Source organism: Clarias gariepinus, chromosome 13 (genome assembly GCF_024256425.1).
Source record: "Clarias gariepinus isolate MV-2021 ecotype Netherlands chromosome 13, CGAR_prim_01v2, whole genome shotgun sequence".
In the NCBI taxonomy this organism is placed as follows: domain Eukaryota; kingdom Metazoa; phylum Chordata; class Actinopteri; order Siluriformes; family Clariidae; genus Clarias; species Clarias gariepinus.
The window spans coordinates 31768935-31780000 of record NC_071112.1 but is presented as its reverse complement, the minus strand read 5'-3'; the positions used below and the strand labels follow the sequence as shown (position 1 = coordinate 31780000).

At 43.4% G+C, this 11066-nt stretch overlaps 1 protein-coding gene and 1 pseudogene across 1 annotated transcript in view; one reads left to right on the top strand and one right to left on the bottom strand.

Annotated features, from left to right (window-relative positions):
• The window catches only part of luzp1 (leucine zipper protein 1), a 57309-nt gene that overhangs the window by 39744 nt on the left and 6499 nt on the right, over window positions 1–11066 (bottom strand). The gene's annotated exons all lie outside the window — the stretch shown is intronic.
• LOC128535330 (platelet-activating factor receptor-like) overlaps window positions 1486–11066 on the top strand; it is a 28157-nt pseudogene continuing 18576 nt past the window's right edge.

The following is an 11066-nucleotide window of genomic DNA, read 5'->3' as shown; positions in this document are numbered from 1 at the left end:
AGGAAATAATATAAATGCAGATAATCAGTTCCAGTCACTGAAAGATATTACCAATATTACCAATTTTCAACACTATAATCATATTATTTTTGCGTATATAATCAATCAAACCATTTGAAAAAGACGTGTAAAATATGAAATAGACATTAAACCTCACTTAACCTCATGATTCCTTTCGGCACCGGCCACTTTGAAAAACCAAACTGAAAGCGGCTCCATTTTCTACTCGTTACCGTTCTTGCTAACCTTTTTGGAAACCATGGAGCTACGTCTTTGCTGCTTGCCCGAATGCTCCCACTTAGCTGGCGTTCAGTTCGGTTCAGTCCGGTTTGGTTAATCACATGCCAAAAATGCTTAGTACGCAGAAAAACTTTTGTGGCGAAAATTTGTAAGGCGGAACATTCATATGCCGAGGGACCACGGTTTTATTAATATTTCTAGGCCTTCAAAAGTCCGTGATTAGTCCTGGATCCATTGCACTTTTTCAGACAGGACCTTTTGCATAGTCTGATCCTTCCACGGTGGTAAAACATGCATTCTAGCTTGACTGGAGTCTCCAAATTGCCTGTAGTGTACGAATATGTGTTCTTGTTCTCTGCCATATGTTTCTGCCTCATCCTGGGGCTACCCAACCTTGTGCCCTAAGTTCCTTCTAATAATCTCCCCTGGATAAGCAGTTTTGATAGTGGATGGATAGATGGATTACCTCATATGCATGATATATATGGGAACATGGACATAACCTTGTTCTCCTTCTGCCACTGGTAATTGTAAAGCTGGTTTTTCAATTGATGTAGTTGCTGATGAACTTCCCAGATACTCTGCAGGAACCATCAGGAGGATCCAAGAGTGTTATGCCATCAGTGACGCTCCCAGAAACTTGATCACTACAGGCCTTTCTCTGTAGGAGAGTTGAAGCACTCGGTTTGCCTTTCAAGCTCTCTTTTAGTCCATCTCAGTTCTTCTCCACATTCTGGTCTGTGCTAAGTTTAAAAAACAAAACAAAAAAAAAAAAAAAAAAACACACCTACTCCGTATGAGTACACAGACTGGTCCTTCATCCTGCCAATCATGCACATCTTTCCCACAACAGCTTTTCAGATATTGCTTTGATGGGAAGTGTTTAAGCAGGAGGTCACATGCACATCCGGAATTATGGGGACATGAAACTGTGTCCTGAGGACCAAGCACCAGGAGAGGAGTGGTCCTAAGAGAGGGGTGGGGGGTGTCTTTTTATTCAACCTGAGTGACAGAAAATGGTCTTTTCGGAAAGCTCTAATCGAGCATAATCTATGTTGCTGTACAAATATTACTGAAGAAAGCAAACCAGGGTCGTGTAGTGTTGTGGACGGATGCGTGTGGTTTACTCAGAGACATAAAGTCAAAGCGTTATTCTGTGTTATGGCTCTTAGTGGAAAAAAATAATTAAAAACAGTTGGAGGATGCAATTCAGTTGAACTTTGTTGTTTATTAATTCCATGGAGAGTGATTAAGCTCTAGTTCTATAAACCATCAATTTCTCCTTTTTTGGGTAAATTCAGAAGATCTGCCCCCCAGTTCAAGGAATGTAAATCATGATTAATTCCGTCCAGAAGTACATTACATGGATCTCCAGTACACTTCAGACGTTTTAGCAAAGTTCAGCTGACAGATCAGCCCAACCAAGTGATCGCTCATTGTTCAGTTCCTGGCAAACCTCAACAAACCTCATCGCCTCAGTGAACATCAAGTTCTCTCTCGCTCTTCAAGATATGGTGAGTTTAAGGTTTCGCATAGCAAGGAATACTAAATGTCCATGCTTAATGTGCGGGTTATATTCTTCTCTGCCATCCAAAAGCTTCAAAATAAGAAACGACGCCTTTTTATGCTTGTCTGTGGTTTCGGTTTACAGAAAAAGGCAGGAAGTTCCCTACACCATTCTTTTAGTAGAATTGTTTAGATTCCGTTGGCACTTGATGTGATCTTTGAGATGCTTCGTTATAGTGTATCTTTCTCTATGGATTTTATTCTCTCTTTGAAAACTCTGTGGTGCTCTGTGTCATGTCCTGCTGACCAAATATTACCTTATATCCTACTGCTGATTTAGTGTTAGGAGCCTAAATCTCTCTTTTCTTCAAGAATTCCAAAAAGGATAAAAATTGTGAATACAGGAGTGTTAGGATTGTGATGAGAGCTAACTGAGACAGTAATAGAGATACACCGATCAGGCAACATAACAACGCAAAACATTATGCTACGTGTTGTGTTGTGTAGGTTCCGCTTGTGCAACCGTGGCGGCTCTGGACCATCAGGGTCTGACTCTGTAAGATCTATCGGGATGGGTCATTTGAATGCTGTTGGTTGAGGGGTGGATTAGACATGTTTGTTGGTTGCACCTCAAGCTTGATCGAATTGGGATCTTGGGAGTTTGGGGGCCGGGGTTGGAGGCCTTGGGGGCTTTTTCCCTGCTGGTCCCCGTGCACGGCGGGCTGTGGTGCATTGGGTGCCATGGTGCCTTTCATTCGCAAGCTTCTTTTCCACCAAGGCAGTTCCAGAGCTAGTTTGAAGCCAATGCCTGATGCATAACCAGTTCAGACAGCCAAAGCACCTGCTTCAGACAGAAAAAAACAGTTCCATAGCGGCACCAACACTTTGTTGGGTCAAAACAAATAACCTTACGTCAGGGTGCTGGGAGCGTGATTATCACGATCAACTAAAAGTTTGTGACAGCCAGCTTTAAAAAAAATTAACTAAATATTCCTTTGTGCAGCTTAAATGCTTTCTAGTAATGATAAAACCAGGAGAACTGCTTGCAAAGCCATGTTTAAGTTCGCCATTGTTGTTGTGCTTGCCGTTAGCATTTTTTTCCTAGAACTAGCATTCCCAAAATCATGACCTCGAGCCTTCCCACCATCATTGCCGTTAGCATTGCTGAACAGATACAGTGATGTAATGATGTGACACTAGTCCATGTAAAAACAAAGGAGGTACACTATTGTGAACCAGCACTAGAATCAGACATGGACTAGCACCTGGTTCACTTTGGTGGAAAAGGAAAGTTACACTCTCTGACAGTTCATTTGCTTGTGTGTGTGTATGTGTGTGTATACGCTTCTATGCGTCTCCTGTGATACTTTTTTATATGTGGATGGCTTAATTCATCATTTTGAATGGAAATCATTATGACTGGATTAACAGTCAAGGACACGTTCGATGGTCAAAAGCAGAACAGAAAACCAGATGGCTGGTGAATTGAGGATAACGCTTCATCCACTTCACAGTACAGTAACGTTACCAATAAGATGTAGAGTTCCAACAAAATTAAATAAGAGAATATACAAAATCGTGTATCATTAAGAAGTGAGCTGAATTTGATCAAAGTCCTGCAAGTCACCGCGTACCTGCCCTGAATTATGAACCGCTCGAGAGAGGAAGTGGAAGCAGCCAATATAAAAGACCCGGAAACTTTTTACAATGAACCTGCCTCCCACCCATAGTCCAACATGTAGAGACAAGTAGAAGGAAGCGGGAGGAACCTTGAAAGTGGCGCGGCTATTGTCCTGAACGAGTGTATCTAAGAAACGGCACATAAAGATGAGCTGATATGGAAATGGCTTGACCATTCAACACGATCCATTTGGTGGATGTTGTTTTGCTTACAGATGACAGCTATCGAATCCCGTTAAAAGACACCCTTATACATAAACATTAACAGTTAAAATAATGCAAAATCAAAGAACCTTCTGCTCTCTGGAGGCTGCGAGGGGAAAAGCTCTGGAATCTCTGACCATCACTTCTTCACGTCAGATCAGACGGTGCATTTCTGGAGTACATCATATGTCGGATCCACATGATCGAACGGAGTTAAACTAACATGACTTGCTTTTGTACATCAGACATGTACTGTCGAATCCCAGAAGAAAAGCTGAACTCGCCTGAACTGCGGATCAAACACGGCTCGCTGACGTTTGGCAAAAGCCACATTACCGTCGAGTTACTGCACACGTTCGTTATATTCCATCGTTATAGCTCCTGGCAGTTACACCATCCTCCTTAATACTTAATAGTGGTGGGAAAAATAAATCCACTCAGTTACGCATCATGATTCTTTTTTGTGGTGATTCATGTATCGCCACACTGACTCAAAAATCTATATTTATTTTTCAAATTATATGTTTGCTTTTGAGAAGGTGAAAGCTTGCAGTTCATCTATAGCCCTACAGGTGGCACACTCTAAACTATTCAACAACTGGCAGTGCATATTTTTTTAAATGTCATCTACACGTACCATCTTCACTTAAATATGATTAACCATATATTTAATTCTTTTTAAGTAAAAAAAAGTATAGTAATAATTAAATATATAATATGTATGCTAGCTATAGACAGCTGGCTTTTACTTTTTCTTTTTACCAAACGAGGTATTTAAACCAAATGACTGGTAAATTTATTTGTTTAGGTCACACAATAACTCTCAGCAGTAGCGGATAATTGCGATACGCACTCGGCTCGACTTGCTTTACTGGGTGTGCGAGTGCTGGTTCCAGATTAAAGTATATTTCACATTCCTCCTGATGAACCGTAAACCAGCGATCACGTGAACCTTCCAGAGGACAGCGTGTACGGCGGTACGGTGATGTTCCTCTGTATTCCAGTGCTGTAATCCAAGGGCAAGGACAGGCGTTTGTGTGGAGTTTTGATAGGCGCCTGTCCTACTCCAGATCCTGTTTCTGTCCGTGTTTATGTGGTGGGGTTTTACCCTCCAGCTACACTGAACATGACTTTGGCTAACAAAGGAAGTGGCTTTATAAAAGCCAGGTTGGTGATGTTGATTCAGGTGCCTGGGCAACGTCCTTATTCCAACTCCGTCCTTTTAGGTTCTTGTTTCCTTTTCTTTCAAGAGCTGTACAAATTTAATAATCACCGCTCCTTCTCCTCCTCATCCCAAAATACCCTAAAACCCCCAAGTAAGGTCACAGTACACAGAGTAGAGAAGCTAATAGAAGCAAACAGCACACCCTCCCCTGCTCTCAACAGACCGGAGGCCTAGACTGACTCCGTAAGCCGCAGCCACGACACCATGACATCACCAAGAGGGCATTTTATTCCCTATAAGCGTTACGGCAGGTCTCATATATTCCTGACAACAGGTTGTACTCGCTCCGAAGCTGAGGGCAAGGGGACACAAGGTGAATGGGAAGAAAAAGAGAGAGAGAGAGCACCTGGGACATAGAGTGGAAACAAAAAGCTTGACTTCCTCTTAAAAAAAAACATTCATACACACCGAATCATTTCCTGTGGATAATCATAGCCCTTTAAGTGTATCTGGAGCTCATCAAGCTCTGGAGTATTTCTGCCATTATCAGGAGGCAGACACCCTCGCGGTTCCCGCATTCTTCGCCTTTCGCTTTTCTATCCCTCTGAATATATACTGCGGATAAGATTACGCAGGCGAAGGAGCTGCTAGAAACGTCCGAGATGAAATAAACAGATTACGCGAGGTTTAGTCACTGCCCTTGCATACTTTCGACTCCCCTGAGGATTAGCGCTTCTGTGAGCGTTAAATATTTTGCGTTGTTAGAACGCTAACCTTCCGGAGCTGGTAGCAAACCGCTTCCCGACAAATTCCTATTGTACGTTTTATTTACAAGTATAAAAATCTTACAGTTGAAAGGATTTAACATGCAGGTCGTCATGGTGTACAGCGGGAGCGGTGTTGGTGATGTTTGTGCCCGGAGCGTACCCTGTACCCGTAACAGCTTCATGTCGGGCTACACTGTGCCACCCTGTCGTTGATGACTTCTCTACGATGGCACACCAGGTCGTGTTTGTCCACTGCTTTAAAAGCCGCTATAAATGAAATTTATTAATCTTCTCAAGGGGGTGTATAACCTTTTGCACTTCAACAAAAAACTAAATCATCGTGCACAAACTTTCCCGCTAAGCTGAACCCTGAAAACAGAAAAATGAATCAGAACCGCAGTAAGCGTCTCCATACGCGTCCCCCTGACCTCCTGTTCACCTCCTGTACAGCTGACTCTGAACGACAACGTGGTGACAAACAAAATCTTTGCAGATCCGAAACATTCATAAGGAACAGATGTGGAGCGATCGCACGCTGAATCGATCGCCTCCATGACGGCGGGCGGAGGGGAAACTCTGTGACGTCGCGCTCTGGACCGGTCCTCCAGCTGCTTTCAAGTTTACTCACTGCTGTAGGGCACGACCTCCGAGACGCAAACTTACCCGCAGCGCACATAGTCTTCCTTTAGCGTCATTTCCCATGTGAGAGAGAAAAAGAAAAAAAAGAAAGAGAGAGGGGGGGGGGGGGACGTGTCTTTAAACAAACTGGACCTGATCCTAAAAAATGTTGAAAATGCCACGTGAAGACGGAGTCCAACGCGGCTCTGCGGCCCGTAACATTCCTGTGTTCCGAGCCCCACTTAAGAAAACACACACTACGTCAGGAGGCAGGAAAACGGGAGAAAGAACGAACATTAAAGACATTAATAACAGGCGAGTTTCCACCCAGCTGACCCAGACATCCCTTTTAAGGGCAAACAGTTCAGATTCCACTTTTCAGTGGATTCCAGAAATACTTTGGAACACACAAACGGAGCGCCGACGTTTCGACTCATCCTGAGGTTTAAGCACATACACACACACAAGAAACGTGACGAGAATCACAAAAAAAAAACACAGTCAATTGCTTTCTTCTCTTTCTTTTCTCCTTTCCCTTTTTCTCCCCCTTTTGTTCTGCACCTCCTTCCCTACACGCTCCTCCTGGCACTCGGCTGCGTGTTAAACATGTTTAAGAGTTTAACATTCTCTCCGTCTCGCTCCAGCTGTGGATCTACGCTCCCTACAGGGAACAAAACAGCATACACACACACACACACACACACACACACACACACACACAGGTTTTCAGCCTTCTTCTTTTTCGTCTTTCTTTTCTTTTGCTTCACGGACAATCTGATTATCGATGGTGTTGGGGAGAAGAAAATAAAAAATAAAATAACCCAGAAATCTTTTCCGCTACGCCGAAACTTCACCTACTGAGATTTTCCACTTTCTCTAAAAAAAGGAGAGAAAAAAATACATACGCATGGCTAATTTGAGCTTCCCAGAAAATAATCCGTCGCAGTCCAAAGACCTCGAGACTGCAGTTGTTGGAGCGCGTTTCTAATATGTGCCAAATTTAGTCGCGGTCTGGCTGTAATAGTTTCTGACTGGAGCTGTGGTCAGAAACTCTCTTCCTGGATTTGTACCTTCTTCAACAATTTGGTTCCAAATCAATTTTATATATATTTATTTCATCCTCTAAATTGAAGTGCCTCGATTCTCTGGATTAGATCTTCTGAACGCCTGGGTTTGGAATCCGAGTGCACACACACACATACACACACAGAATCTCCAGGAGGATTGCTAATCACTGGTGTGGCAATTTTATTCCAAAAATACGCACCCGGTGTTAGCGTAGCCTCCTCTGCAAACTACTGAGCGTAATTAGAAACGGACTCTGAGCAGCGCTATTAGACACAGCTGGCTGGAGAAACGCCGTCCGGCAGCATGTGGAGGAAATGATTAGGCCCTGGTGTCCCAGTACCGTTGTGCTCTGCGTGTGTGTGAGAGAGCGATAAGGAAGAAACGAGTTGCAAATTCAAACCTGATGGAGTCCTCGAGCTGCTCCGGCGCTCTGAGTGTTTTTTTTTTCCTTGTTCTTCTTCTTTGTAAGGTGTCCACGGGACGCGGGAGGAGACGACGTCGACGAGGCAGTAACGTCCCGAATAACACGCTTGGCCTCGGGGATTTCGGCGGCTGTTTGTTGACAGGACGCTCATCCGTCTATAGTACGCGATCGCTGATTGCGAGTACCGCTGCGCCGTAAAATCAATCACGTAAGTTCAATTCGATTCATTTTTACAACTTCAAGAATTGATTCAGTTTTAAACTCGCTCTAAAATTCAAAAATATCCCTGACAATATACAACAGCTTCTGTAGACAACTTTTGTAGATTCTATAGGTGTTCGGTGCAATACCGCCATCTACAGGACTGGAGCGAGGTGCGGAAGATAGGCCTTGTTCACACGGGCTGCGCGTTTGCCCGGCGTAAAAAAAAAATTGCATGCAGCTTTTTCTTGCCGTTCAAATCCCAACGAATGCAATGAAACCGCTTCTAGTGCATTTTCTTCGTGTTAATTTTACGCTTCGGAGGACCGGATATCTCTCATGATCCTACATGCTATAAATAGGGATTTCGGCGGAATGCCTAAAATCTAGTCACGAAATTTTAACAATAAAAAAGCTAAGTTACACAGCACTTCATTACCTCCACATCATCCATACTGCTTCATCTTGTACACAGGGTCGCAGGGGCCCGGAGCCTAAACCAGGAGACTTGATGGGGTACAGCCTGGACGAGGTGCCAATCCACAAGGCACACACGCGCACAGACTACGGGCAATTTAGGAACGCCTGTTAGGCTAATTTGCATGTCTTTGGACTGATGGAGGAAACCCTGAGTACCCGGAGGAAACCCACCAAGCACGAGGAGAACACACAAACTACGCAAGTGCGTAACTCCCTCTGCAGCTCAATGTTTATCAAAGACTTGTACTTTCAGGAGTTTTTAATACTTCAAAGTCCTGAAAGAAACACACTTGAGCTAAACGTTAGCGCTACCGAATCAACACAAACATCTCAAACATCAGGAAGAGTGCGCGAAAATTCTAAAATATGGCTTTCAGAAAGCTTAACGTTAAACTTTTTTTTAAACACATTTTACATATTTCACTTCACACTCAGACACACACACAGCCAATGTGCATGTCGGCATGTTATTTATTTATTTATTTTTTTATTTTACACTTGCAGGGCCAACATCAGACTTTTTGCTCAGCTGCACCCAGACTGTGGAACTCTCTCTCCCAGACGCCACAGACTGTTGATGCTTTTAAATTTGGTCTAAAAACTTATCTTTATCAGAGCTTTTGGGTCAAATTAATTTGTAGCACTTTGAGATTTGCTTTGAATATAAAGTGCATCATAAATAAAGTTTTCGATTATTATCACCACTATTATTAATTATTATAATAAACATTTTTAGCCATCAGACTCCATCTAACACACACAAACACTTGCTTCTAGACTCATCTTGGCATTTATAAAATCTCCTCCTACAGATGCAAAACAGAGCAGAGTTCTTCCAAGTTCTTCCTCTTACACGCATCACTGCAAATTGTTCGGGTACTTACTAATATAAAAATACTTAAACGTACCAGAACTGACCAGGTAAACTACTCTGAGACACGAGGGACACTTTGACGTGCTGCAAAACACACGACCGGCCTGATCAGGAGACAGAGCGAGGTTAAAATTTAAAGCCCCGCCCGCTAAGAAAACTTGTAGGACGAAGAGAGGCAAACCAATATGTGCATGCTCCAGGAGAAGTTCCAGGATATTGTACATGATTTACGGGTTAGCGTCAGGGAGCTGCTATCAATATACGGGAGCCTCCCGGGACATGCGGGAGGGGCAGGATGTCTGTACGGTGAGAAGCGCTCCTGCCTTCCATCTCCAGGTTCCCAGATTCAATTCTGAGCTTGTGTTACAGCCTGTGCAGTGCTTAACTCTTATTAAGATTTAAAAACATTAGATTTAGACCGGATTAAGGTTTCCCTTTGTTGGTGATTTCCTTCTGTCATTTTATCTAAAAACCAAAGTATGGCCAAATTGGGAAGCAACCTTTTTTTATATATATATAAATTAACGACTACATTTAACGTCCCATCAACACCAAACACATGGAGGCAGACTGTTTGACCCCAAGTGTGAACGGGTGTGTACTAACCCAGACTCGCAGGACGTATATTAGAGTACTGTATATTCCTACCCAAGTGTGCCTGGGGTTAGTTTTAGCTCCACAAGGAATAAACAAATGATTCATGTCCTCCCATTAGGGGAAAGGATGTATATGTTGGACAAGCGCCAATTAGCCACATACTGTACCAGGACGTCATACAATACGCTTTATACACTCGAGCCCTTCTTCATTTCTCGTCCTCAAACCCTTATAACCAGAGACGGGTTAAAGAGATGATACAATAGGTTATAGAAAACCTATTTCACGTCCTAATTTTCACAGGAGGAGCCATCAGAGGTCATGAACCGACTGCACACAGACAGTGGAAAGGGCAGAGTCGACACATTGCGTGATTATATTTTCTCAGGAACTATAAGGAAGTTGACACAGCATGACATATTCTCTCTCCCTCTGCTTTCTGGCCGGGAACGAGAGAAGGGTGTGTGTCTGTGTGTTGTGTCAGTTTGTCCTGAGTAGGATCTGCTGATGTGGAATGACAGCTACGCGTGCGCGCGCGAGCGAGTGAGAGGCGTCTAGCGAGCGTGCAGGAGCTTGTTCAGGTGTGTCAGCTGCTGCAGCTGCGGAGACCCTGTGCATCTCAGGAACGACAGACTCGCAGACGTCCGTCTGACTTTACCGCCTCAGAAAGGTTCTCGACCATTTCTGCATGAATGTTGGGTCATGGTCAAGTTGTGATGTGATGTGACTGCTTTGAAGAAGGCCGTAATACATTTACAGTCTGATGCTCGGACATTCTGCATAGATTATATCAATTAAATCTCTCTTTTAAAATGCATGTATGCTGCTTTATCCTCTTTAGGGAAATGTATGACACAGGTCCTGCGAGAAGAAACGCTTTGTTTGTTTGGGAACGATTGGAGCGGCCAGGCTTGTTGGAGCTCGCAGAGTCTATGGTAAAAGAAAATAAACACTCTTTACAGCCATGGTGAGCAGAAAAGCACCAAACATGATGAACCTTGAGAAAAAAACAGCAATCTGACACAAGAGTCAGACAAGAGACGACCTACTGCATCCAGTCCGGCGTCAACAACAGTCAAAGGATCCGAGATCATGGTTTTTTTATGTTTCTAGAAGCTCTGTAGAAACCTGTCAGAATACATTAGCTCATGTCTAGCGTTTTTAACCTCTCACACACACAAAAGGCGGTAATGTGATTATTATGAAATGCGTATATTATACGTGGCAGGTGCTTAAACCGGT